The sequence below is a fragment of the Pleurodeles waltl genome, chromosome 5 (assembly GCF_031143425.1).
Source record: "Pleurodeles waltl isolate 20211129_DDA chromosome 5, aPleWal1.hap1.20221129, whole genome shotgun sequence".
Taxonomy (NCBI): domain Eukaryota; kingdom Metazoa; phylum Chordata; class Amphibia; order Caudata; family Salamandridae; genus Pleurodeles; species Pleurodeles waltl.
In genome coordinates this window covers 1,863,063,331-1,863,086,178 of record NC_090444.1, presented here as the reverse complement: position 1 = coordinate 1,863,086,178, position 22,848 = coordinate 1,863,063,331, and the positions used below count along the sequence as shown (strand labels likewise).

Here is a 22,848-nt window from a genome sequence, read left to right as displayed (position 1 = left end):
ATTGTAGAATATCCCACTACAGCAGTGGAGCTCAAACTTTTAAATACTCCCCCCCACAGAGAACAAAAGATAAAAACTATCAGGTTACCCCTACAAATTTTTCACAATTATTCTAATAAATTGGCAATATTTAAATATGTGTACACTTATTTAAACTTTGCAGTTAAGTTCTGTACTGTTTTAAAAATGCAATCAAATACATGATGCCAAACATACTATTGTGGTCAGGCCGACCTTACTAACGTGTAAAAGTATCCACAGTGTGATTATTAGAAGTGAGGATGGGGGTTTTGAAGATTATTTGGAGTCTCTTCCCTTTGGACACATACACCCAGCTCTGATATAAATGACAGAACATGCTAGTAATGGCCCATTACAGAGCGGATCACTGCTGCTCATTATTTTTAGCTTAAAACAAAGCCGTGTATCAAAATAATGCTTCTTTGGGCCAGAGCCTGGCGCCCCCTTGGGATCACTTGAGTGCCGTCGTGGGGGACCACTGCAAAGTATGAAGACCCCTACCCTAGAGTCTCGCACTTTATGGGCCATTGGGGAATCTTTGTGGAACTGGAGAATCAAGCGCCCTCCTCACATAGAGAGGCTGTAATGTGTGTCAATAAAGACTTCTCTCTATAGCCAGAAGCCTCGGTGCATGCCCGGAGAGGCCTTTCCACAGCTAGTGCTTCCGGTGTGCATTGGATGCTTGAGCGGGCTCTGCACGCCTGCTGCTTCCGGTGTGCATTGGATGCTTGAGCGGGCTCTGCACGCCTGCTGCTTCCGGTGTGCAGTGGATGCTTGAGCGGGCTCTGCACGCCTGCTGCTTCCGGTGTGCAGTGGATGCCCGGAGAGGCCTTTCCACAGCTAGTGATTCTGGTGTGCATTGGATGCTTGAGCGGGCTCTGCACGCCTGCTGCTTCCGGTGTGCAGTGGATGCCTGGAGAGGACTCTGCACGCCTGCTGCTTCCGGTGTGCAGTGGATGCCTGGAGAGGACTCTGCACAGCCAGTGCTTCTGGTGCGCAGTGGATGCCCGGAGAGGCCTTTCCACAGCTAGTGCTTCCGGTGTGCAGTGGATGCCTGGAGAGGGCTCTGCACAGCCAGTGCTTCCGGTGTGCATTGGATGCTTGCGAGGGCTCTGCACAGCTAGGGGTATACTTATATTTGCTTCGCACTGAATTTGCCTCATTTTTTAACACAAGTTTGGTGCAACACTAACTCCATAGTAATACTTTGGTGCTAGACCCGTCTAGCGCCAAAGTTATGGAGTTAAAGTCATTTTTTGGATGTGGAAACCTACCTTGCGTCAATGAGATGGAAGGTAGGCGCTCCTGTGCAAAAAAATGACTCTATGGCTTTAGCACCATATTTATCCCCCGTGCTAAAATCACGCATGGGAGGGAGGAGGAGTCAAATAATGGTGCAAAGCTTAGTTTGCACCATTATTTAATGCCTGGGTCAGGGCAGGCGTTAGGGGACCTGTGGACCCATATCCATGGTCAGTGACCATGGAAAGAGCCTACAGGTGCTCACCCAAGCCCCAGGAACACCCCCACCTACACCAGGAGGACACCAGAGGATGGGGGGACCCCATCCCAGGTAAGTACAGGTAAGTAGAGGTAAGCATTTACCTTTTATTTTTAAAGTGCTATAGGGGGGCCTAAATTAGGCCCCCCTACATGGCACTGTGCCCAATGGCTATGCTCAGGGGACTTATGTCTAACAATGGCGATAGTCAGGTTAGAGTCATTATTTTGACTCTAACCTGACTAGTACCATTCTTTCACGCACAAACTCCAGTTTTCCCTACGCCTCCCTCACCTGGTTAGTGTCATATATTTTTACGCTAGCCAGGCCTTAGCGCTGGCTTGCACCATTCCATTAAATTTGGTGCCCGGCTGGCGCTATGGAATGGCGCTAGCCGGCGCAATACTTTTTGATGCAAACCTGAGCTACGGCCCTAGTGCTTCCCGTGTGCAGTGAATGCTTGAGAGGGCTCTGCACAGCTAGTGCTTCCTGTGTGCAGTGAATGCTTGAGAGGGCTCTGCACAACTAGTGCTTCCTGTGTGCAGTGAATGCTTGAGAGGGCTCTGCACAGCTAGTGCTTCCTGTGTGCAGTGGATAATTGAGAGGGCTCTGCAAAGCTTGTGCTTCCGGTGTCAGTAGATGCTTGAGAGGGCTCTGCACTTCATGTGCTTCCAGTGTGCAGTGGATGCTTGCGAGGGCTCTGCACAGTTAGTGCTTTCAATGTGTAGTAGAGGCCTGAGAGGGATCAGCACGGCTAGTGCTTCCGGTGTGCAGTGGATGCCAGGAGAGGGCTCTACACAGCTAGTGCTTCTGGTGTGCAGTGGATGCTTGAGAGGGTTCTGCATAGCTAGTGCTTACGGTGTGCAGTAGATGCCTGAGGGGGCTCTGCACAGCTAGTGCTTCTGGCGTGCAGTGTATGCTTGAGAGTGTCCTGCACAGCTAGGGCTTCAGTGTGCAGTAGATACCGGGAGAGGGTTCTGCACAGCTAGTGCTTATGGTGTGCAGTGGATGCTTGAGTGGGCTCTGCACAGCTATTGCTTCTGGTGTGCAGTGAATGCTTGAGAGAGCTCTGCACAGCTAGTGCTTCCGGTGTGCACTGCATACTTGAGATTCCACTGAACAGCTAGCGGTTCCAGGGTGCAGTAGATGCCTGGAAAGGGCTCTGCACAGCTAGTGCTTCCAGTGTGCAGTGGATGCCTGGAAAGGGCTCTGCACAGCTAGTGATTCCTGGGTGTAGGACATGCTTGAGTGGGCTCTACATCTGGTGCTTCCGGTGTGCAGGGGATGCTTGTGAGGGCTCTGCACAGCTAGTGCTACCGGTGTGCAGTAGATGGTTGAGCGGGATCTGCACAGCTAGTGCTTCAGTGTAAAGTGGATACCTGGTGAGGGTTCTGCACACCTAGTACTTCTGGTGTGCAGTGGATGCCTGGAATGGGTTCTGCACAGCTAGTGCTTCCAGTGTGCAGTGGATGCTTGAGAAGGCTCTACACAGCTAGTGCTTTTGTGCAGTGAATGCCTGGAGAGGGCTCTCCAAAGGTAGTGCTTGCAGTGTGCAGTGGTTGCCTGAAAAGGCTCTCCACAGGTAGTGCTTCTAATGTGCAGTGGATCCTAGAAAGGGCTCTGCACAGCTAATTCTTCCAGTGTACAGTGGGTGATTGAAAGGGCTCTGCTCAGCTAGTGCTTTTGGTGTGCAGTTGATGCTTTAGAGGGTTCTACACAGCGAGTGCTTTCGGTGTGCAGTGGATGCCTGGAGAGGGCTCTGCAAGGCTAGTGTTTCTGGTGTGCAGTGGATGCCTGAGAGTGTTCTGCCCAGCTAGTGCTTTCGGTGCGCACTGCATGCCCGGAGACAGTTCTACACAGCTAATGCTTGTGGTGTGCATTGGATACTTGGGAAGGTTCTGCACAGCTAATTCTTCTGCTGTGCAGTGGATGCATGAGAGGGTTCTGCACAGCTAGTGCTTCTGGTAGCAGTGGATGCCTAGAGAGGGCTCTGTACAGCTAGTGCTTCGGTTGTGCCATAGATGTTTGAGAGTGTTGTGTACTGTTAGGGGCATATTTATACTTTTAGGTGCAAAACTGCACTAATGCAGTTTTGCATCAAAAAGTTTTGCACCGGCTTGCACCATTCTTGAGCGCCAGCTGGGCGCCATATTTATGGAATGGTGCAAGCCGGCGCAAAGGGTAGGCTACCTAAAAAAAAAATGACGTTAGCCGGGTGGGGGTTGTGGTATGGGAGAAGGGGATTTTGCACCAAAAAATGACATTAGGCAGGTAAGAGTAAAAAAAAAAGACTCTAACCAGCCTAGCGTCATTTTCTGATGCAAAACCATCCATACCACATGAAAAGACAGGAGTCATGCCCACCACCCCAATGGCCAGCACAGGGGACCAGGGTCCCCTGGGCATGGCCATTACACCCAGTGCCATATTGGGGGGGGGGGGCATTTTGGACCCCCCAATGGCACTTAAAAAAAATACTTACCTTTACTTACCTACACTTACCTGGATGGGGTCTCCCATCCTCTGCTGTCCCTCTTGTGTGGGTGGGGGTGTCCCTGGGGCCTGAGAAGGGCACCTGTGGGCTTACTCCATGGTGTTCCACCATGGAAATAGGCCCACAGGTCCCCTAACGCCTACCCTGACCCAGGCGTTGAATAATAGTGCAAAGTAAGCATCTCATTGATGCAAGGTAGGTTTCTACGTCCCAAAAATGACTTTAACTGCATATCTTTGGCGCTAGAAAGGTCTGGCGCCAAAGTATAAATATGGAGTTAGTTTTGCACCAAATTTGCGTAAAACCAAATGATGCAAATTCGGGGCAAAACAAGTATAAATATGCCCCTTAGTGCTTCCAGTGTGCACTGGATGCTTGAGAGAGCTCTTCACAGCTAGTGCCTCCAGTGTGCACTGGATGCTTGAGAGGCCTCTGCACAGCTAGTGCCTCCAGTGTGCACTGGATGCCTGAGAGTGCTCTGCACAGCTAGTGCTTCTAGTATGCACTGGATGCTTGAGGGGGCTCTACACAGCTAGTGCTTCCAGTGTGCAGTGGATAATTGAGAGGCCTCTGCAAAGCTTGTCCTTCTGGTGTGCAGTGGATGCCTGAGAGGGCTCAGCACAGCTAGTGCTTCCAGTTTGCAGTGGAGGATTGAGAGGTCTTTGCACAGTTAGTGGCATATTTATACTCTGCGCCGGATTTGCGTCATTTTTTTTACGCAAATCTGGCACAAACTTAACTCCATATTTATATTTTGGCGCTAGGCATGTCTAGCGCCAAATTATTGGAGTTTAAGTAATTTTTTGCTTGCGGAAAACTACCTTGCATCAATGAGATGAAAGGCAGGTGTTCCCTGGCAAAAAATGACTCAAAGGCCCTAGCACAAATCATGCACGGGAGGAGGAGGGCCTTAAATAATGGCACTTAGGTGGTCATTCTGACCCTGGCGGTCTTTGACCGCCAGGGCGGAGGACCGCGGGAGCACCGCCGACAGGCCGGCGGTGCTCCAATGGGGATTCCGACCGCGGCGGTAAAGCCGCGGTCGGACCGGCACCACTGGCGGGCTCCCGCCAGTGTACCGCCGCCCCATTGAATCCTCCACGGCGGCGCAGCTTGCTGCACCGCCGCGGGGATTCCGACCCCCCCTACCGCCATCCAGATCCCGGCGGTCGGACCGCCGGGATCCGGATGGCGGTAGGGGGGTCGCGGGGCCCCTGGGGGCCCCTGCAGTGCCCATGCCACTGGCACGGGCATTGCAGGGGCCCCCGTAAGAGGGCCCCTACATGTATTTCACTGTCTGCTGCGCAGACAGTGAAATACGCGACGGGTGCAACTGCACCCGTCGCACAGCTTCCACTCCGCCGGCTCGATTCCGAGCCGGCTTCATCGTGGAAGCCTCTTTCCCGCTGGGCTGGCGGGCGGTCTGAAGGCGACCGCCCGCCAGCCCAGCGGGAAAGTCAGAATGACCGCCGCGGTCTTTCGACCGCGGAACGGTAATCTGACGGCGGGACTTTGGCGGGCGGCCTCCGCCGCCCGCCAAGGTCAGAATGAGGGCCTTAGTCTGCTTAGCGCTATTATTTAATGCCTGAGTATGGGCAGGCGTTAGGGAACCTGTGGGCCTTTTCCATGGTCAGAGACCACAGGTGCCCTTCCCTGCCCCCAGGGACACCCCCACCCACCAGCACCCACATCTGGAGGACACTTAAGGATGAGGGGACCCATCACGGGTAAGTCCAGGTTGGTATATTTTTTTTTTTTCAAAGTGCCATAGGGGGGCCTAACTTGGGCCCCCCTACATGGCACTGTTCCCAATGGCCATGCCCAGGGGACATAAGTCCCCTGGGCATGGCCATTGGGCTGGGGGCATCACTCCTGTCTTAACTGAGACAGGAGTCATGTCCATGGGGTTTTAACGTCGAAAAATAACGCTAGTCTGGGAAGAGGCATTTTTTTTTGCCTCTGCCCTTACTAGTGTCATCCTCTGACACTAAACCCCCTGTTCCCCCTACACCTCCCGCATCTGGCTAGCATCCTTTTCTATGACGCTAGCCGGACCTTACCGTCAGCTAGCGTCATACCATGAATATGATGCCCGGCCGGCGTCTTGGTATGGCGCTAGCTGGCAGGAAACATTTCGACTCTGAACTGCGTTAGCGCAGTTCAGCGTCAAAAAGTATAATTATGGGCCTTAGTGTTTCCGGTGTGCAGTGGATGCTTTTGAGAGCCCTGCACAGCTAGTGTTTCTGGTAAGCTGTGGATGCCTGAGACGGCTCTGCACAGCTAGCGCTTTCGGAGTGCAGTGGATGGTTGAGAGGACTCTGCACAGCTTGTGCTGCAGATGTGCAGTGAATGCTTGCGAGGGATCTGCACTCTGCACAGTTAGTGCTTCCGGTGTGGAGGGGATGCTTGAGAGGGTTCTGCACAGCCAGTACTTCCTTTGTGCAGTGGATGCTTGAGAACACTCTGTAGAGTTACTGCTTCTGGTATGCAGTGGATGCTTGAGAGGGCTCTGCAGTGCATGTGCTTCCAGTGTGCCTGTGGATGCTTGAGAGGGCTCTGCATGGCTAGTGCTTCCAGTATGCAGTGGATGCCTGAGAGGGCTCTCCACAGGTAGTGCTTCATGTATGCAGTGGATGCTTGAGAGAGCTCTGCATAGCTAGTGCCTCCAGTGTGCAGTGGATGCTTCAGAGAGCCATGTATAGCTAGTGCTTACGGTGTGCAGTAGATGCTTGAGAGTGCTCTGCACAGCTAGTGCTTCCGGTGTGGAGTGGATGCTTTTAAGGTCTCTGCATAGCTAGTGCTTCCTTTGTGCAGTGGATGCTTGAGAGCGCAGAGATACTGCTTCTGGTGTGCAGTGGATGCTTGAGAGGTGTTAGAAATAGGGTCTTTGTTCAGGTTATCCCCTGTCCAAACAAGGACCATCACTCTAGTCAGGGTAAGTCACACACAATCCAAATTATCCTGTGCCCACCCTCTGGTAGCTTGGCACTGAGCAGTCAGGCTTAACTTAGAAGACAATGTGTAAAGTATTTGTGCAATAAATCATGCAATAGCACAGTATAACACCACAAAAATACACCACACCGTGTTTAGAAAAATATAGAGTATTTATCTGGATAAATGTAGGTCAAAACGATCAAGATTTGATAAGTACACGTTGAAATATCACTTTAGAAAATGATAAAAGGAGTCTCTAGTCTTTAAAAAGTAACAAGTGTCTCTTGCAAGCACAAAGTACCTGGTTTGCATTCAAATTCTCCGCAAGGGACCGCAGAGGTGGAGAGGCGTGGAAAACCAGGAGGTGTGCATCGGTTTCTCCGGGCACACACAAATGATGCGCCAATACTTTTTCACACAGGGAAGGCTTTGCATCGACTTCCGGCGCGCTGACTTGGATCCTCTTCGGGTTGCGGTGTTTTCGGATGCCCCGGGGATGATGCAGAGAAATCCTGGGCACGCAGGACAAAGTCACAGGAGCTGCGTCAATCCAGTGGGCGATGCGGGACATTTCTGTCTCACGGCAGGCGCTACGTAGATTCTTCTCACAGGAAGTTGGGCTGCGTCGTTCCAGCTCGGCTATGTGTCGATCCAGTGGGCCTTGGGTCGAAGTTTCGGTCGCAATGCTGGCGCTGCATCGATCTCCTCTTGCGGAGCCAGGCTGCATTGTTCAGGTTCGGCGTACGGTGATTTTCTCACTGTGATGCAGGCTATGCATGGTTTCTGGCAGGCTGTGCATTGAATTTTCACAGCACGTTCTTTGCAGGAGGAAGTCTTTTTGGTCCTGAGACTTCAAGGATCAAGAGGCAAGCTCTATCCAAGCCCTTGGAGAGCACTTCTCAGCAGAGCCAGAGGGCAGCAAGGCAGCAGGGCAAGAGCAGGGCAGCAGTCCTTTGCAGAACAACAGAAGGTGAGTCCTTTGGGCCCTTTGGGCAGCCAGGCAGCTCCTGTTCGCAGGTTGCAGGGTCTGGTTCAGAGTTTCTCCACCAGTGGTATCTTGTCCATAAGTGCCTGAGTTGGTAGGGCCAGAGGCCCTGTTTAAATACCCAAATGTGCCTTTGAAGTGGGGGAGACTTCAAAGAGTGGCATAGACGTGCACCAGGTCCTTTTTAGTTCCATCCTGTCTGCCAGGGTCCCTGTAGGTGGTTGGCAGTCCATTGTGTGAGGGAAGGTCACTGTCCTTTCAAATGTAAGTGTCAGGCCCTCCACTCTCCCAGCCCATGAAGACCCATTCAGTATGCATATATTTGCAGGTGTGACTGAGCATCCTGTGTTTGGGATTGTCTGAGTGAAATGCACAAGGGAACTGTCAAGTAACCTAGTCAGATGTGGATTGTAGGGCATAGAAGGATTTAAGTGCAGAGAAATGCTCACTTTCTAAAAGTGGCATTTCTAAAATAGTAATATTAAATCTAACTTCACCAGTCAGCAGGATTTTCTATTACCATTCTGGCCATAATAAATGTGACCTTGTTACTCCTTTCAGATCAGAATCTACCACTCAAACAGTATATGGGGGTAGCACTGATGTTAGCCTATGAAAGGAGCAGGCCTCTCAGCAGTGTAAAACAAATTTAGGAGTTCTACACTACCAGGACATGTAAACTACACAGGTATATGTCCTGCCTTTTACCTACATAGCACCCTGCCCTATGGGTTACCTAGGGCCTACCTTAGGGGTGACTTATATGTAGAAAAAGGGGAGTTTAAGGCTTGGCAAGTACTTTTAAATGTCAAGTCGAAGTGGCAGTGAAACTGCAAACACAGGCCTTGCAATGGAAGGCCTGAGACATGGTTAAGGGGCTACTTATGTGGGTGGCACAATCAGTGCTGCAAGCCCACTAGTAGCATTTAATCTACAGGCCCTGGGCACATGTAGTGCACTTTACTGGGGACATACAAGTAGATTAAATAAGCCAATTGGGTATGAACCAATGTCACAATGTTTTAAGGGAGAAAGCATATGCACTTTAGCACTGGTTAGCAGTGGTAAAGTGTGCAGAGTCCTAAAACCAGCAAAAACAGTGTCGAAAAAGTGGAGGGAGGCAGACAGACAAAAATGTTAGGGGTGACCACCCTAAGGCTGTCAGGTCTAACAAGAGGCCTCTGCACTGTGTGTGCTTCCAGTGTGCAGTGGATGCTTGAGAGGGCTCTGCACTGCTAGTGCTTCCGTTGTGCAGTGGATGCCAGAAGAGGGCTCTACACAGGTAGGGCCTCCAGTGTGAAGTGGATACCTGGAGAGGGATCTGCCATGCCGGTGCTTCCTGTGTGCAGTTGGTGCTTGAGAGGGCTTTGTGCGGCTAGTGCTTCCAGTGTGCAGTGGAAGCCTGGAGGGGGCTCTGCACAGCTACTGCTTTTAGTGCGCAGAGGATGCTTCATAGGGCTCTGCACAGCTAGTGCCTCCAGTGTGCAATGGATGCTTGGGAGGGCACTGCATAGCTAGTGCTCATGGTGTGCAGTAGATGCTTGAGGGGGCTCTGCACAGCTAGTGTTTCCAGTGTGCAGTGGATGCTTGAGAGGGTCCTGCAAAGCTAGGAATTCTGGTGTGCAGTGGGTCCGTGGAGAGGGCTCTGCATAGCTAGTGCTTGCGGTACGCAGTGGATGCCTGGAGAGGACTCTGCCATGCCAGTGCTTCTTGTGTGCAGTGGATGATTGAGAGGGCTCTGCATAGCTAGTGCTTCCAGTGTGCAGTGGATGCTTGAGAGAGCTCTGCACTGCTAGTGCTTCCAGTGTGCAGTGGATACCTGAGAGGGCTCTGTACGGCTGCTGCTTCCGGTGTGCAGTGAATGCCAGAGGAAGGCTCTATACAGCTAGTGCTTCCGGTGTGCAGTGGATCCCTGTAGAGGGCTCTGCCATGTTGGTGTTTCCTGTCTGCAGTAGATGCTTGAGACGGCTTTGTGCGGCTAGTGCTTCCAGTGCGCAGTGGAAGTCTGGAGGGGGATCTGCACAGTTATTGCTTCCGGTGTGCAGGGGATGCTTGAGAGGCCTCTGCACAGCTAGTGCTTCTGGTGTGCACTTCATACCTGGAGAGCGCTTTGCACAGCTAATGCTTACAGTGTGCAGTATATGCTTGGAAAGGATTCTACACAGCCAGAGCTTCCAGTGTGCAGTAAATGCTTGAGTGGTCTGTGCGCAGCTAGGGCTTCCAGTGTGTAGTGGATGCTTGTGAGGGTTCTGTACAGCTACTGCTTCCAGTCTTCGGTGGATGCTTGAGAGGGCTTTGCACAGCTAGTGCTTCCAGTGTGCAGTAGATGCTTGAGAGGGCTGTGCACAGCTAGGGCTTCCAGTGTGCAATGGATGCCTGCAAAGGGCTCTGCACAGCTAGTGCTTCCTGTGTGCAGTGGATGATTGAGTGTGCTCTGCACAGCTAGTGCTTCTAGTGTGCAGTGGATACTCTGGAGGGCTCTGCATAGCTAGTGCTTACAGTGTGCAGTAGATGCTTGAGAGGGATCTGCACAGCTAGTGCTTCCTGTGTGCAATGTATGCTTGAGAGGGTCCTGCACAGCTTGGGCTTCTGGTGTGCACTGGATACTTGAGATTGCTCTGAATTCCTAGTGGTTCAAGGTGCACTAAATGCTTCAGAGGGCTCTACACAGCTAGTGCTTCCAGTGTGCAGTGGATGCTTGAGAGGTTTCTGCACAGCTAGTGCTTCCTGGGTGCAGTGGGTGCTTGAGTGGGCTTTGCAAAGCTAGTGCTTCCAGTGAGCAATGGATGCTTGGGAGGGCACTGCATAGCTAGTGCTTACGGTGTGCAGTACATTCTTGAGGGAGCTCTGCACAGCTAGTGCTTCCAGTGTGCAGTGGATGAATGAGAAGGTCCTGCACAGGTAGGACTTCTGGTGTGCAGTGGGTGCGTGGAGAGGGCTCTGCATAGCTAGTGCTTGCGGTACGCAGTGGATGCCTGGAGAGGGCTCTGCCATGCTGGTGCTTCTTGTGTGCAGTGGATGCTTGAGTGTGCAGTGGATGATTAAGAGGGCTCTGCATAGCTAGTGCTTCCAGTGCGCAGTGGAGGCTTAAGAGAGTTCTGCACACTTAGTGCTTCTGGTGTGCAGTAGATGCCTGGAGAGGGTTCTGCACAGCTAGTGCTTCTTGTGTGCAGTGGATGCTTGAGTGGCCTCTACACTGCTAGTGCTTCCAGTGTGCAGTGGATGCTTGAGAGGTTTGTGCACAGCTAGTGCTTCCAGTGTGCAGTGGATACTTGAGAGGTTTCTGCACAGCTAGTGCTTCCTGTGTGCAGTGGGTGCTTGAGTGGGCTTTGCACAGCTAGTGCTTCCAGTGTGCAATGGATGCTTGGGAGGGCACTGCATAGCTAGTGCTTACGGTGTGCTGTAGATTCTTGAGGGAGCTCTGCACAGCTAGTGCTTCCAGTGTGCAGTGGATGATTAAGAAGGTCCTGCACAGCTAGGACTTATGGTGTGCAGTGGGTGTGTGGAAAGGGCTCTGCATAGCTAGTGCTTGCGGTACGCAGTGGATGCCTGGAGAGGGCTCTGCCATGCTGGAGCTTCTTGTGTGCAGTGGATGATTGAGAGGGCTCTGCATAGCTAGTGCTTCCGTTGTGCAGTGGATGCCAGAAGAGGGCTCTACACAGGTAGGGCCTCCAGTGTGAAGTGGATACCTGGAGAGGGATCTGCCATGCCGGTGCTTCCTGTGTGCAGTTGGTGCTTGAGAGGGCTTTGTGCGGCTAGTGCTTCCAGTGTGCAGTGGATGCTTGAGAGGTTTCTGCACAGCTAGTGCTTACAGTTTGCAGTGGATGCTTGAGAGGTTTCTGCACAGCTAGTGCTTCCTGTGTACAGTGGGTGCTTGAGTGGGCTTTGCACAGCTAGTGCTTCCAGTGTGCAATGGATGCTTGGGAGGGCACTGCATAGCTAGTGCTTACGTTGTGCTGTAGATTCTTGAGGGAGCTCTGCACAGCTAGTGCTTCCAGTGTGCAGTGGATGATTAAGAAGGTCCTGCACAGCTAGGACTTATGGTGTGCAGTGGGTGCGTGGAGAGGGCTCTGCATAGCTAGTGCTTGCGGTACGCAGTGGATGCCTGGAGAGGGCTCTGCCATGCTGGAGCTTCTTGTGTGCAGTGGATGATTGAGAGGGCTCTGCATAGCTAGTGCTTCTGGTGTGCAGTGGATGCTTAAGAGAGTTCTGCACAGCTAGTGCTTCTTGTGTGCAGTAGATGCTTGAGTCGGTTCTACACTGTGTGTGCTTCCAGTGTGCTGTGGATGCCTGAGAGGGCTGTGCACGGCTGTTGCTTCCGGTGTGCAGTAGATGCCAGAAGAGGGCTCTACATAGCTAGTGCTTCTGGTGTGCAGTGGATGCCTGGAGAGGGCTCTGTCATGCTGGTGCTTCCTGTCTGCAGTGGATGCTTGAGAGGGCTTTGTGCTGCCAGTGCTTCCGGTGTGCAGTGGAAGTCTGGAAGGGGCTCTGCACAGTTAGTGATTCTGGTGTGCAGGGGATGCTTGAGAGGCCTCTGCACAGCTAGTGCTTCCCATGTGCAGTGGATGCTTGAGAGGGCTCTGCACAGCCAGTGCTTCCGGTGTGCAGTGGATGCTTGATAAGGCTCTGCACATATAGTGCTTCCTGTAGTTAGTGGACGTTTGAGAGGGTCCCTCACAGCTAGCGCTTCCGGTATGCAGTGGATAGTCCTGGTGTGCAGTGGATGCTTGAGAGGACTCTGCACAGTAAGTGCTTCTAGTGTGCAGTGGATGTCGGAGAGGGCTCTGCATGGCTAGTGCTTCCGGTGTTCAGTGGATGCTTGAGAGGGCTCCGTACGGCTTCTGCTTCCTGTGTGTAGTTGATGCTTGAGAGGGCTCCATACGGTTAGTGCTTCCGGTGTGCAGGGGATGCTGGAGAGGGCTAAGCATAGCATGTCCTTCTGGTGTGCAGTGGATGCTTGAGAGGACTCTGCACAGCTAGTACTTCCAGTGTGCAGGGGATGCTGTATAGGGCTAAGCATTGCTTGTCCTTCTGGTGTGCAGTGGATGCTTGAGAGGACTCGGCACAGCTAGTGCTTCCAGTGTGCAGTGGATGCTTGAGAGGGCTCCATATGGCTAGTGCTTCAGGTGTGCAGTGGATGCTTGAGAGAATTCTCCACAGCTAGTGCTTCCACTGTGCGGTGGGTGCTTGAGAGGGTTCTGCAAAGCTTGTGCTTCCGATGTTCACTTCATTCCTGGAGAGAGCTCCCCACAGCTAGTGCTTCCGTTGTGCAGTAGATGCTGGCGAGGGCTCCGCTGAGCTAGTTCTTCCGGTGTGCGGTGGATGCTTGAGAGGGCTCCATAAGGCTAGTGCTTCTGGTGTGCAGTGGATGCTTGAGAGAGCTATGCATGGCTAGTGCTTCGAGTGTGCAGTGGATGCTGGAGAGCGCTCTGCATGGCTAGTGTTTCCGGTGTGTAGTGAATGCTTGAGAGGGCTCCATACGGCTAGTGCTTCCGGTGTGCAGTGGATGCTTGAAAGAACTCTGCACAGCTTGTGCTTCTAGTGTGCAGTGGATGCTGGAGAGGGCTCTGCAGAACTCTGCATGGCTAGTGCCTCCGGTGTGCATTGGAATGCTTGAGATGGCTCTGCACAGCTAGTGCTTCCGGTGTGCAGTGGATGCTTGAGGAGCTCTGCACAGCTAGTGCTTCCGGTGTGCAGTGGATGCTTGAGAGGGCTCTGTACAGCTAGTGCTTCAGATGTGCAGTAGATGCTTGAGAGAGCTTTGAACAGATAGCTAGTGCTTCCAGTGTGTAGTGGATATTTGAGAGGGCACTGCATAGCTAGTGCTTCAGGTGTGCAGTGAATGCTTGAGAGCGCTCCATATGGCTAGTGCTTCTGGTGTGCAGTGAATGGTTGAAAGAACTCTGTACAGCTAGTGCTTCCAGTGCACAGTTGATTCTTGAGAGGGTTCTACTCAGCTAGTGCTTCTGGTGTGCACTTCATGCCTGGAGAGGGCTCTGCACAGCTAGTGCTAATGTTGTGCAGTGGATGCTGAAGAGGGCTCCGCACAGCTAGAGCTTCTGGTGTGCAGTGGATGATTGAGAGGGCTCCATACGCCTAGTTCTTCCGTTGTGCAGTGGATGCTTGAGAGGGCTATGCACGGCTAGTGCCTCCGGTGTGCACTGGAATGCTTAAGAGGGCTCTGCACAGCTAGTGCTTCCGGTGTGCAGGGGCTGCTTGAGGGGGCTCTGCACAGCTAGTGCGTCTGGTGTGCAGTGGATGCTTGAGGGGGCTCTGCACAGCTAGTGCTTCTGGTGTGCAGTGGATGCTTGAGAGAGCACTGCACAGCTAGTCCTCAGGTGTGCAGTGGATGCTTAAGAGGGCACTGCACAGCTAGTGCTTCTGGTGTGCAGTGGACACTTTCCTAATTGTAGCTGAGGGTTGTTGGTGTTGAGTGATGTTTTCTTGTGAACATATGGATCTTAGTTGTCTGCAGCTAGAATTCTTGTGTGTAGAAAGAGGTTTCCTTATGTGCAGGGCAGGATCCTCTGTACAGACCGAGGTCTCTTTGTTATACAGAGGTTCCTGTGTATATTAAAGGTTCTCTCATTACTGATAAATGTACATGTACACAGAGGTTTTCTTGTATGTAAAGAGAGCTTTCCTTGTGTGTATGGATAGTTTCTTTTATGTGCAGGAACTCAGGTTCCTTTGCTACACAGAGGTTCCTCTTTAGTGGTAGCGGTTTCCTCATTACTGATAAAAGTTGACGTACAACGAGGTTTCCTCGTGTGCAGGGAGAGTACTCCTTGTGTAGAGGGTGGGCAGGTTCCTCTGTACACACACACAGGTTCTTTGTTACACAGAGGTTTCTTGTATAGTAGAGGTGTCTTTTGCTCACAGCAAATGCTTGAGGCAGAAGACTAAGCGCCGGCCCTCAAAACTAAGTGCCGGTGCTCAGCACCGGAAACAAGCACAAATTAAGCACTGCTATTACCACTGGAACAGAGGTGGAGTGCTATTGAGAGAGAAGCATTTGCTGTGGTCTGGGCACTGATGAAGCTGAGACCATAGCTGTTTGGGACTCACTTCTGGGTTCAGACAGACCACAGGCCCCTCAGATGGCTCATGCAGATGAGGGGGGAATATCCTAAACTCTTGAGGTGGTCCATTTCCCTACAGGGGATGAACTTTGCGGTGGAGCATCGCCCGGGGAATGACCACGTCAGCGCTGATGGTCTCTCCAGATATTTCCACCTTAGCGATGAGAGCTCCCAGAAGGTTGGGTAGCTCTCCCCACTTTCAGCTGGGGGGACACATGTTAGACCTGAGAGCATTAGGGTGGTCACCCCTGATTTTTTGCCTACCTCCCTCCACTTTTGTGGACACGGTTTTGCTAGTTTTAGGACTCTGTACACTTTACCACTGCGCCCCAGTGCTAAAGCGCATATGCTCTCTCCCTTTAAACCTGGTAACTTTGGTTCACATCCAATTGGCTTATTTAATCTACGTGTAACTCCCCAGTAAAGTGCACTACATGTGCCAGGGCTTGTGGATTAAATGCTACTAGTGGGCCTGCAGCACTGATTGAGCCACCAACATATGTAGCCCCTTAACCATGTCTCAGGCCTGCCCTTGCAAGGCCTGTGTGTGTAGTTTCACTTCCATTTTGTCGGAGTTTAGTTTGAGGCAGCTGGTTTTCATCCATGTTACTATAAGAATGCCAACGTTCTGCATGCAGCCTGAGAAGAAAGAGGTAACCCACTTAAAGGTGTTTTATTGAATGCCCATGTTGTGGAGTCTGTTGAGGAGAATGTGGTGGAGACTGTATCGAACACTGCGAAGAGGTCCAGAAGAATTAGAGCTACCGACTCTCCTATGTTGAGGAGGGTCTTGATGTTGTTAGTGGTGGCGATCAATGTAGTCTCCGTGCTGATTGGCCTGGAATCCTGATTGTGAGGTGTAGAGAATTTAGTTTTGTTCAAGGTAGTCGGTGAGCTGTTGGTTGATGGCTTTCTCAAGCACTTTGGCCGGGAAGGGGAGCAGGGAGATCGTTCTGTGGTTTTTGAGGGCGCTGGGGTCAGCGGAGGGTTTCTTTAGTAGCTGACTGATCTCTCTGTGCTTCCATTCATTTGGGACGGTTGCCGTGGAGATGTAGGTGTTGAAGATGTGAGTTAGTTCCATGCTAATAGTGTTGGCTCCAAGGTTCAGGTAGCTGGTGGGGGCAGTGGTTGCCACGGAGTGGATGGATGACATGATGGTTGCGGTGGTCTGTATGGTAATTGGGGACCAGGAGGTTATTGTGTGCCTGGCGTTCGCTGCTTGAGAGATGTTTTCTATACTGGAGGTGGAGGCAAAGGGGTCGAAATTGTTGTTTATTGTGGCGATCTTGCTGTTGAAGTAATCTGAGAGGGTGTGCCACAGTTCATGGCATGGGTCAATAGTGGCCTCTGTGGCTATTGCGTTAGAGAATTCCTTGATGATTCTAAAGAGTTATTTCATGTGGTTGACTGCGGTGTCAATGCAGGCAGTGATTGCTGCTCTTTTTGCTGCCTTGATGTGGTGGTGGTAGTTGTTGAGGGCTGCCTTGTACGAGGGTCTGTCAGAGAGGTCCTTGGTCATGAGGTATTGTTTCTCGAGTCGGTGGTGGTTGAGTTTAGAGTTTCTGATGGGTGTCCCATCTCGCTAGCTTGGAGGTGTTGTTGGCTTTAGCTGGTTTCAGCAGGGCAACTCTGTCGGCAGATTTGGTGATCCAGGTGGTGAAGTTTTGGACAGCCTGGTTGAGGTCGTGGTCTGCCGTGGACTCAGGTTGTGTGGTGCCTAGCCCCTGTACCCATAGGATCTCGGATACCTTGCCCCATTTTCAGTGGGGGTGCTGAGGTGCTTGGAGGTGGTGTGCTGGGAATTGGAGATGGTAAAGTGGACAGTGATGGTGTTGGTCAAGGTGAATCCAGTCATGTGGGTGATATTGATTCTGTCACTAGAAGTGAAGATGGTGTCCAATGTGGGTCTGGCTTTGTGCGTCAGTATGGTGACCAGTTGGGTGAGGTCGATGTTGCTCAGGTTCTTTATGATGGAAGTGGAGTTGGTGTTGTTGGGGTCATTAAGGTGGGAATTGAGATCGCCGAGTAGGACTTAGTGGAGGGAGTCGGTGGCGAGGGGGGAAACAGGGTTGGTGATGGCATTGCAGAAGGCTGGGCGTGGTCCCGGGGGTCTGTATGTGAGGGTGCCTCACATCATTGTGTTGGCATCGGTCTGGAGTCGGACGTTGAGGTGCTCCATGACGGGCATTGAGTTGTCGTTGGTGATGGTGCATTGGAGGGTTTCCATGAAGATGATGGTGAAGTTCCCTCCATCTTGTAGCCGTTACGGTGATGTCGGGGTTTGAGGAGGGTGTTAGCCATGTTTCGTTGATCTGGGTTGTGGGTGGTGATGGTGTCCCAGATTTCCATGGTGTGTTTGCGTAAGGAGTGGGTGTTTAGCAGGATGCATGGGAGCGGTACTTGGTTGTTCATAGTCTTCTGTGTGGGTGCAGTGCTGGTGCTAGGGTGGGCCTGTGTTACAGGAGAATTGGCAGTGTAGGCAGGTGAAGGGTCCTTTGGGCTGCGCGTGGGAAGGCTGCGAAGCAGCTGTTGATGGGGTGTCCGACATTCAGGGCCTGGAGCTCCTTGGTGGTGTAGGGGTGGGGTTTGGTGGGACCAGGTGGGGGTTGGGAGGACAATCTAGGTGTGGACAGGAGCAGGCGGACTTACCTTTGGACATGCCAGTAGTGTACCCACTGCACTTGTCCACTGAACTGCCGCGCTGCGGCCTCCATTTTATGTCCTGGGAGGCAGGAGGAGCCGGTGTGGGAGGCAGGATGGGGTGAGCAGCAGTGGTTTGAAGAAGGCCTCGGCAGGGGCATGAGCAGACGCAATCAGGCTCAGGAATGTGGGCGAAGCTGTCGCAATCAGGGTCAGGAATGCGGGCAGAGCTGTCACAATCAGGCTCAGGAATATGGGCGGAGCTGCTTGTAGGAGGCTGTCCTGGCTTATAGTGGGTACCAATGGTACTTACACCTTATACCAGGTCCAAGTATCCCTTATTAGTAGTGTTCTAGCAGCTTAGGCTGATAGAGGTAGATATAGCAGGGCATCCAAGGCTCCGCTAGGAGACATGCAAAGCTTATGCAATACCACTTATATCACATAGGTACTATATCATAAGAAAGACAATACTCATAGTTACTCAAAATAAAGGTACTTAATTTTAGTGACAATGTGCCAAAAATATCTCAGAGGATATACTCCCTTGGGAGGTAAGTAACATACACAAAATATACACAACTAACCAAATTGCTTAAGTAAAACAATCAGAAAGTAGTGCAAACTGTAGAATACAATAGGATGCTATAGGCCTAGGGGCAACACAAATCATATGCTAAGAAAGTGGAATACGAACCACGAATGGACCCCTAGGCTAGTGTAGTGTGTAGAGGGTCACACAGAGTGTAAGAAAACACTAGGGGTGTAAAAGATACCCCACCCCCAAGACCCTGGAAATTAGGAGTAAAGTACTACTATTTCCCCCAAAACACACTACAGTCGTGATGAAGGATTTTGCCAGGACCACAACAGACTGCAAAACACTGAAGATGGATTCCTGGATCTGAAGACCTGCAAAGGAAGGGGACCAAGTCAAAGAGTCTCTAAAGTGTCCAGTGGGGGCAGGAACCCACTAAACCCCGGATGAAGGTGCAAAATGGCTGTCTCCGGTTGGAAGAAGTTGCAAGTTTTGCAACAACAAAAGGAGGTAGGAAGTTCTTTTTCATGCAGAAAATGTTCCACGGTGTGCTGGAGGATGCAGAGTTGTTTCCTTGGCAAAATACCACAAACAAGCCTTGCTAGCTGCAAGAGTCGTGGTTGGAGAAAATTTGTGCTGCCTGGGCCAAGGAAGGACCAGGATGTAGCCACTTGGGAAAGGAGACAGAGGGGGCTCTCAGTAATGTAGAGAGCCCACACACAGGCAGGAAGTACCCGCAGAAGTCCTTGAACATGGGATCAAGAAGACTGAACATGGCGGTCGTCTCAACACTGCAAAAGGAGGTCCTACGACACAGGAGATCAACTCAGGGGGCTGAGCATCGCAGGACGGAGTGCTGGGGACCGAGGCTTAGCTGTGCATGCAGGATTTCTTGGAAATGTGCACAAAAGCCCTTGTAGCTGCAGAACACGTGGTGCACAGGATTACTATCTGGGGAGGGAAGGCAAGAACTTACCTCCTCCAAATTCAGACAGTTGGACCACTGGACAGTCTGGGTCACTTGGGTCCACCACCTGTGTTCCAGGGGCCACACTCGTCAGGATGAGAGGGGACCCAGAGTACGGTGAAGCTGAAGTTTGGTGTCTGCTGAAGCAGGGGAAAGATTCCGTCGACCCACGGGAGATTTCTTCGTGGCTTCCAGTGCAGGGTGAAGGCAGGCAGCCCCCAGAGCATGCACCACCAGGAAACAGTCGAGAAAGCCGGCAGGATTAGGCACTACAATGTTGCTGGTGTACTTTGTTGCAGTTTTGCAGGCGTCCTGGAGCAGTCAGCGGTCGATCCTTGGCAGAAGTCGAAGAGAGAGGTGCAGAGCAACCCTGATGAATTCTTGCAAGTCGTAATCTGAGGAAAAGCCCACTGGAGAGACCCTAAATAGCCCTTAAAGGAGGATTGGCTACCTAGTCAGGTATGCACCTATCAGGAGGGGTCTCTGACATCACCTGCTGGCACTGGCCACTCAGAGGCCTCCAAAGTGCCCTCACACCTCTGGAAACAAGATGACAGAGGTCTGGGACACAGTGGAGGAGCTCTGGCCACCACCCCTGGGGTGGTGATGGACACGGAAGTGGTCACTCCCCTTCCGTTTGTCCATTTGCGCATCAGAGCATGGCCTGGGGGTTCCCTAAACTGGTGTAGACTGGCTTATGCAAGGAGGGCACCATCTGTGCCCTTCAAAGCATTCCCAGAGGCTGGGAGAGGCTACCCCTCCCCAGCCTTTAACACCTATTTCCAAAGAGAGAGGGTGTAACACCCTGCTCTCAGAGGAAATGCTTTGTTCTGCCTTCCTGGGACTGGGCTGCCCAGTCCCCAGGAGGGCAGAAACCTGTCTGTGGGTTGGCAGCAGCTGTAGCTGCAGAGAAAACCCCAGAGAGCTGGTTTGTCAGTACTGGGGGTCCATAGTGGAGCCCCCAGGATGCATGGAATTGACTCCCCAATACTAGATTTGGAATGGGGGGACAATTCCATGATCTTAGACATGTTACATGGCCGTATTCGGAGTTACCATTGTGAAGCTACATATAGGTATATACCTATATGTAGTGCACACGTGTAATGGTGTCCCCGCACTCACAAAGTCTGGGAAAATGGCCCTGACCGATGTAGGGGCACCTTTGCTAGTGCAAGGGTGCCCTCACACTTAGTAACTTTGCACCTAACCTTCAGCAAGTGAAGGTTAGACATATAGGTGACTGATAAGTTACTTAAGTGCAGTGAAAATGGCTGTGAAATAACGTGTGCATTATTTCACTCAGGCTGCAATGGCAGTCCTGTGTAAAGGTTTGTCTGAGCTCCCTATGGGTGGCAAAAGAAATGCTGCAGCCCATAGAAATCTCCTGGAACCCCAATACCCTGGGTAACTAGGTACCATATACTAGGGAATTATAAGGGTGTTCCAGTATGCTAAATAAAATTTGTAAAAGTGGTCACTAGCCTATAGTGACAAATTTAAAGGCAGAGAGAGCATGAGCACTGTGGTTCTGATTAGCAGAACCTCAGTGACACAGTTAGGCACTACACAGGTATACACATTCAGGCCACAAACTATGAGCACTGGGGTCCTGGCTAGCAGGATCCCAGTGAGACAGACAAAAAGAAACTGGCATACATGTAAAAATGGGAGAAACATGCCAAGCAAGATGGTACTTTCCTACACTGCTACAATCAGGCTTGGGAATGCGGGTGGAGCTGTCAGCGGCAGGCAGGAGGGCCGTTGAGCAGCTGGGGAGCTGTGACTGCATATTACATAGCTAATGACATGTTCTATGACATAATTTATGACATCAGTAATGACTTCTCAAATTACATTATTGATGACATCACTGATGACATCATCCTAGCTTCTTTTGTGCACATTATTCTATAAACTAGTATGGCCTTAGAGACCTGAAAGTAAGTCCAAATAGCCCAGACTAATATGAAGCATCATGAATGTCATCACAGATACAACTCCCTTAGGTGTAGAAAGCATTTGTTATATGTATCATTGACCCTATAGCATTGACCTCACAGGAAGCGTACTTCACATTAACAACCAACCACAGATATATGGAAACCCTCATTGCATATGGTGTTCATTCTGTAAAGAACTGCTCAGAGAAAGCCAAGTTCCTAAAATTCCCGAACGTGTGTAACAAAACGAATGTCCTAGTATGGACAGCTTTTATTGGTATTGAAATCCTGACAGTCACCACACTTACAATGACAAATAAAGTTGATATGAGTAGAAAAGATACTGTAAACGGTATTCATTCTATGGAGAGGGTTTACTCTGTACCACCCTGTTTGCAGACAGTAACACTCCCATGAGAAATACACAACAGAGTATTGAAAAGTATCTACTCAGAACAGTGTGCACTCTATGCAAGCAAAATTACTGTTTGCTCAAAATATTATGCTCCTGTGAAAGCTTTACAGATAAACCATCTTCAGCATGCAAACCAAGCACATGTACATAGCGTAATATCGGGTGTACATAGTTTTCTATGTTACGAAATTCTCATGCTGAGGCCATACGGTCTAATAACTCAAGCCTGCTTACATCTCTTAGGGACATATTTATGGTCTGGTTTGCATCGCTCTTGCATCACAATGCAAATCTTAAGTGAAATTTATGAAGCCACGCAAGCCACCTTGTCTGGCCCTGCGTGGCTTCATAATTTGCGAGTAATGTACCACCGCACAAATCATGGCAATGCATTACTCTACACCAGGGAGGCATTTCCATGGGTGTTGTGTGGATGTTCCTACATCCATGGATTTTTTTTGCATTTCCAGATTTTCAAGAACTTTACAAGCCCAAAGGCCTCCACTGCCCCAGACAGCTTCCTGCGTGTAGCGGGTCCGGCATTGCTCCCGCCTGCAGGGAGAAGCTCCTAATGCTGCTCCCTCCTGGCTGGAGAAATATTCTGATCTGTTTCCCTCGCCGCATCACTGCAGACAGGGAAATGGATCTAAAGTCTTCTCTGAGCGGGTGGGAGCATTTTTGAAGCTCCTGCCGGCCGGGAGCAGACTTCGTGTTTGCTCCCTCTTGGCAGGAGTTTTGAAAATGCTCCCACCAAGCAACAGCAAACACAGGTTTGTGTCCCTGCCTGTGCTGCTGCCGGCAGGGAAACCGCTATGTCCCGGGGATGGGCTCCTCAGGACATAGCATGTGAGGATAGGGGGCCAGAGACTATTAATGACTCAGGGAGGGGGCTGCATGGCCCCCCTTCCCTCAAGTAATTAGCTCTAGGGTTGGGCTCTCTGGGGTCTCCGGAGGCTTGGGAAGGGGGGGCGCTTGTCCCCTCTCCCCATATAAACAATTTTCAGCCCGGGGGTGGGCTCCCCCTACTATAAATATTATTTATGTATTTTTATGAATTTCAGGATAAGAGACTAAGGGTCTGATGTATCAACATGCAATTTTGCATTTCCTCAGTAGTGACTCCAAGAAATTGCTAATTAGGAAATGCAAAATGATGTGTGTGAATTTACAGATTTCCTAATTGTGCCACATTGACGTGACTCTATACAAGAGAGAGAGCATTTACTGTAGGGACTCAGCGGGGGGACTCTTTCCCCTGATGAATGCCCCAGACTCCATCAAGCCCTAGATAGGGGTAGAATCATGTAGGCATAATACCACAGTGA

General features: G+C 51.1%; 1 protein-coding gene across 2 annotated transcripts in view; it reads left to right on the top strand.

Moving 5' to 3' along the window:
* Window positions 1–22,848, top strand: part of LOC138296894 (solute carrier family 22 member 7-like) — a 259,538-nt gene that overhangs the window by 1,590 nt on the left and 235,100 nt on the right. The window lies entirely within an intron of this gene.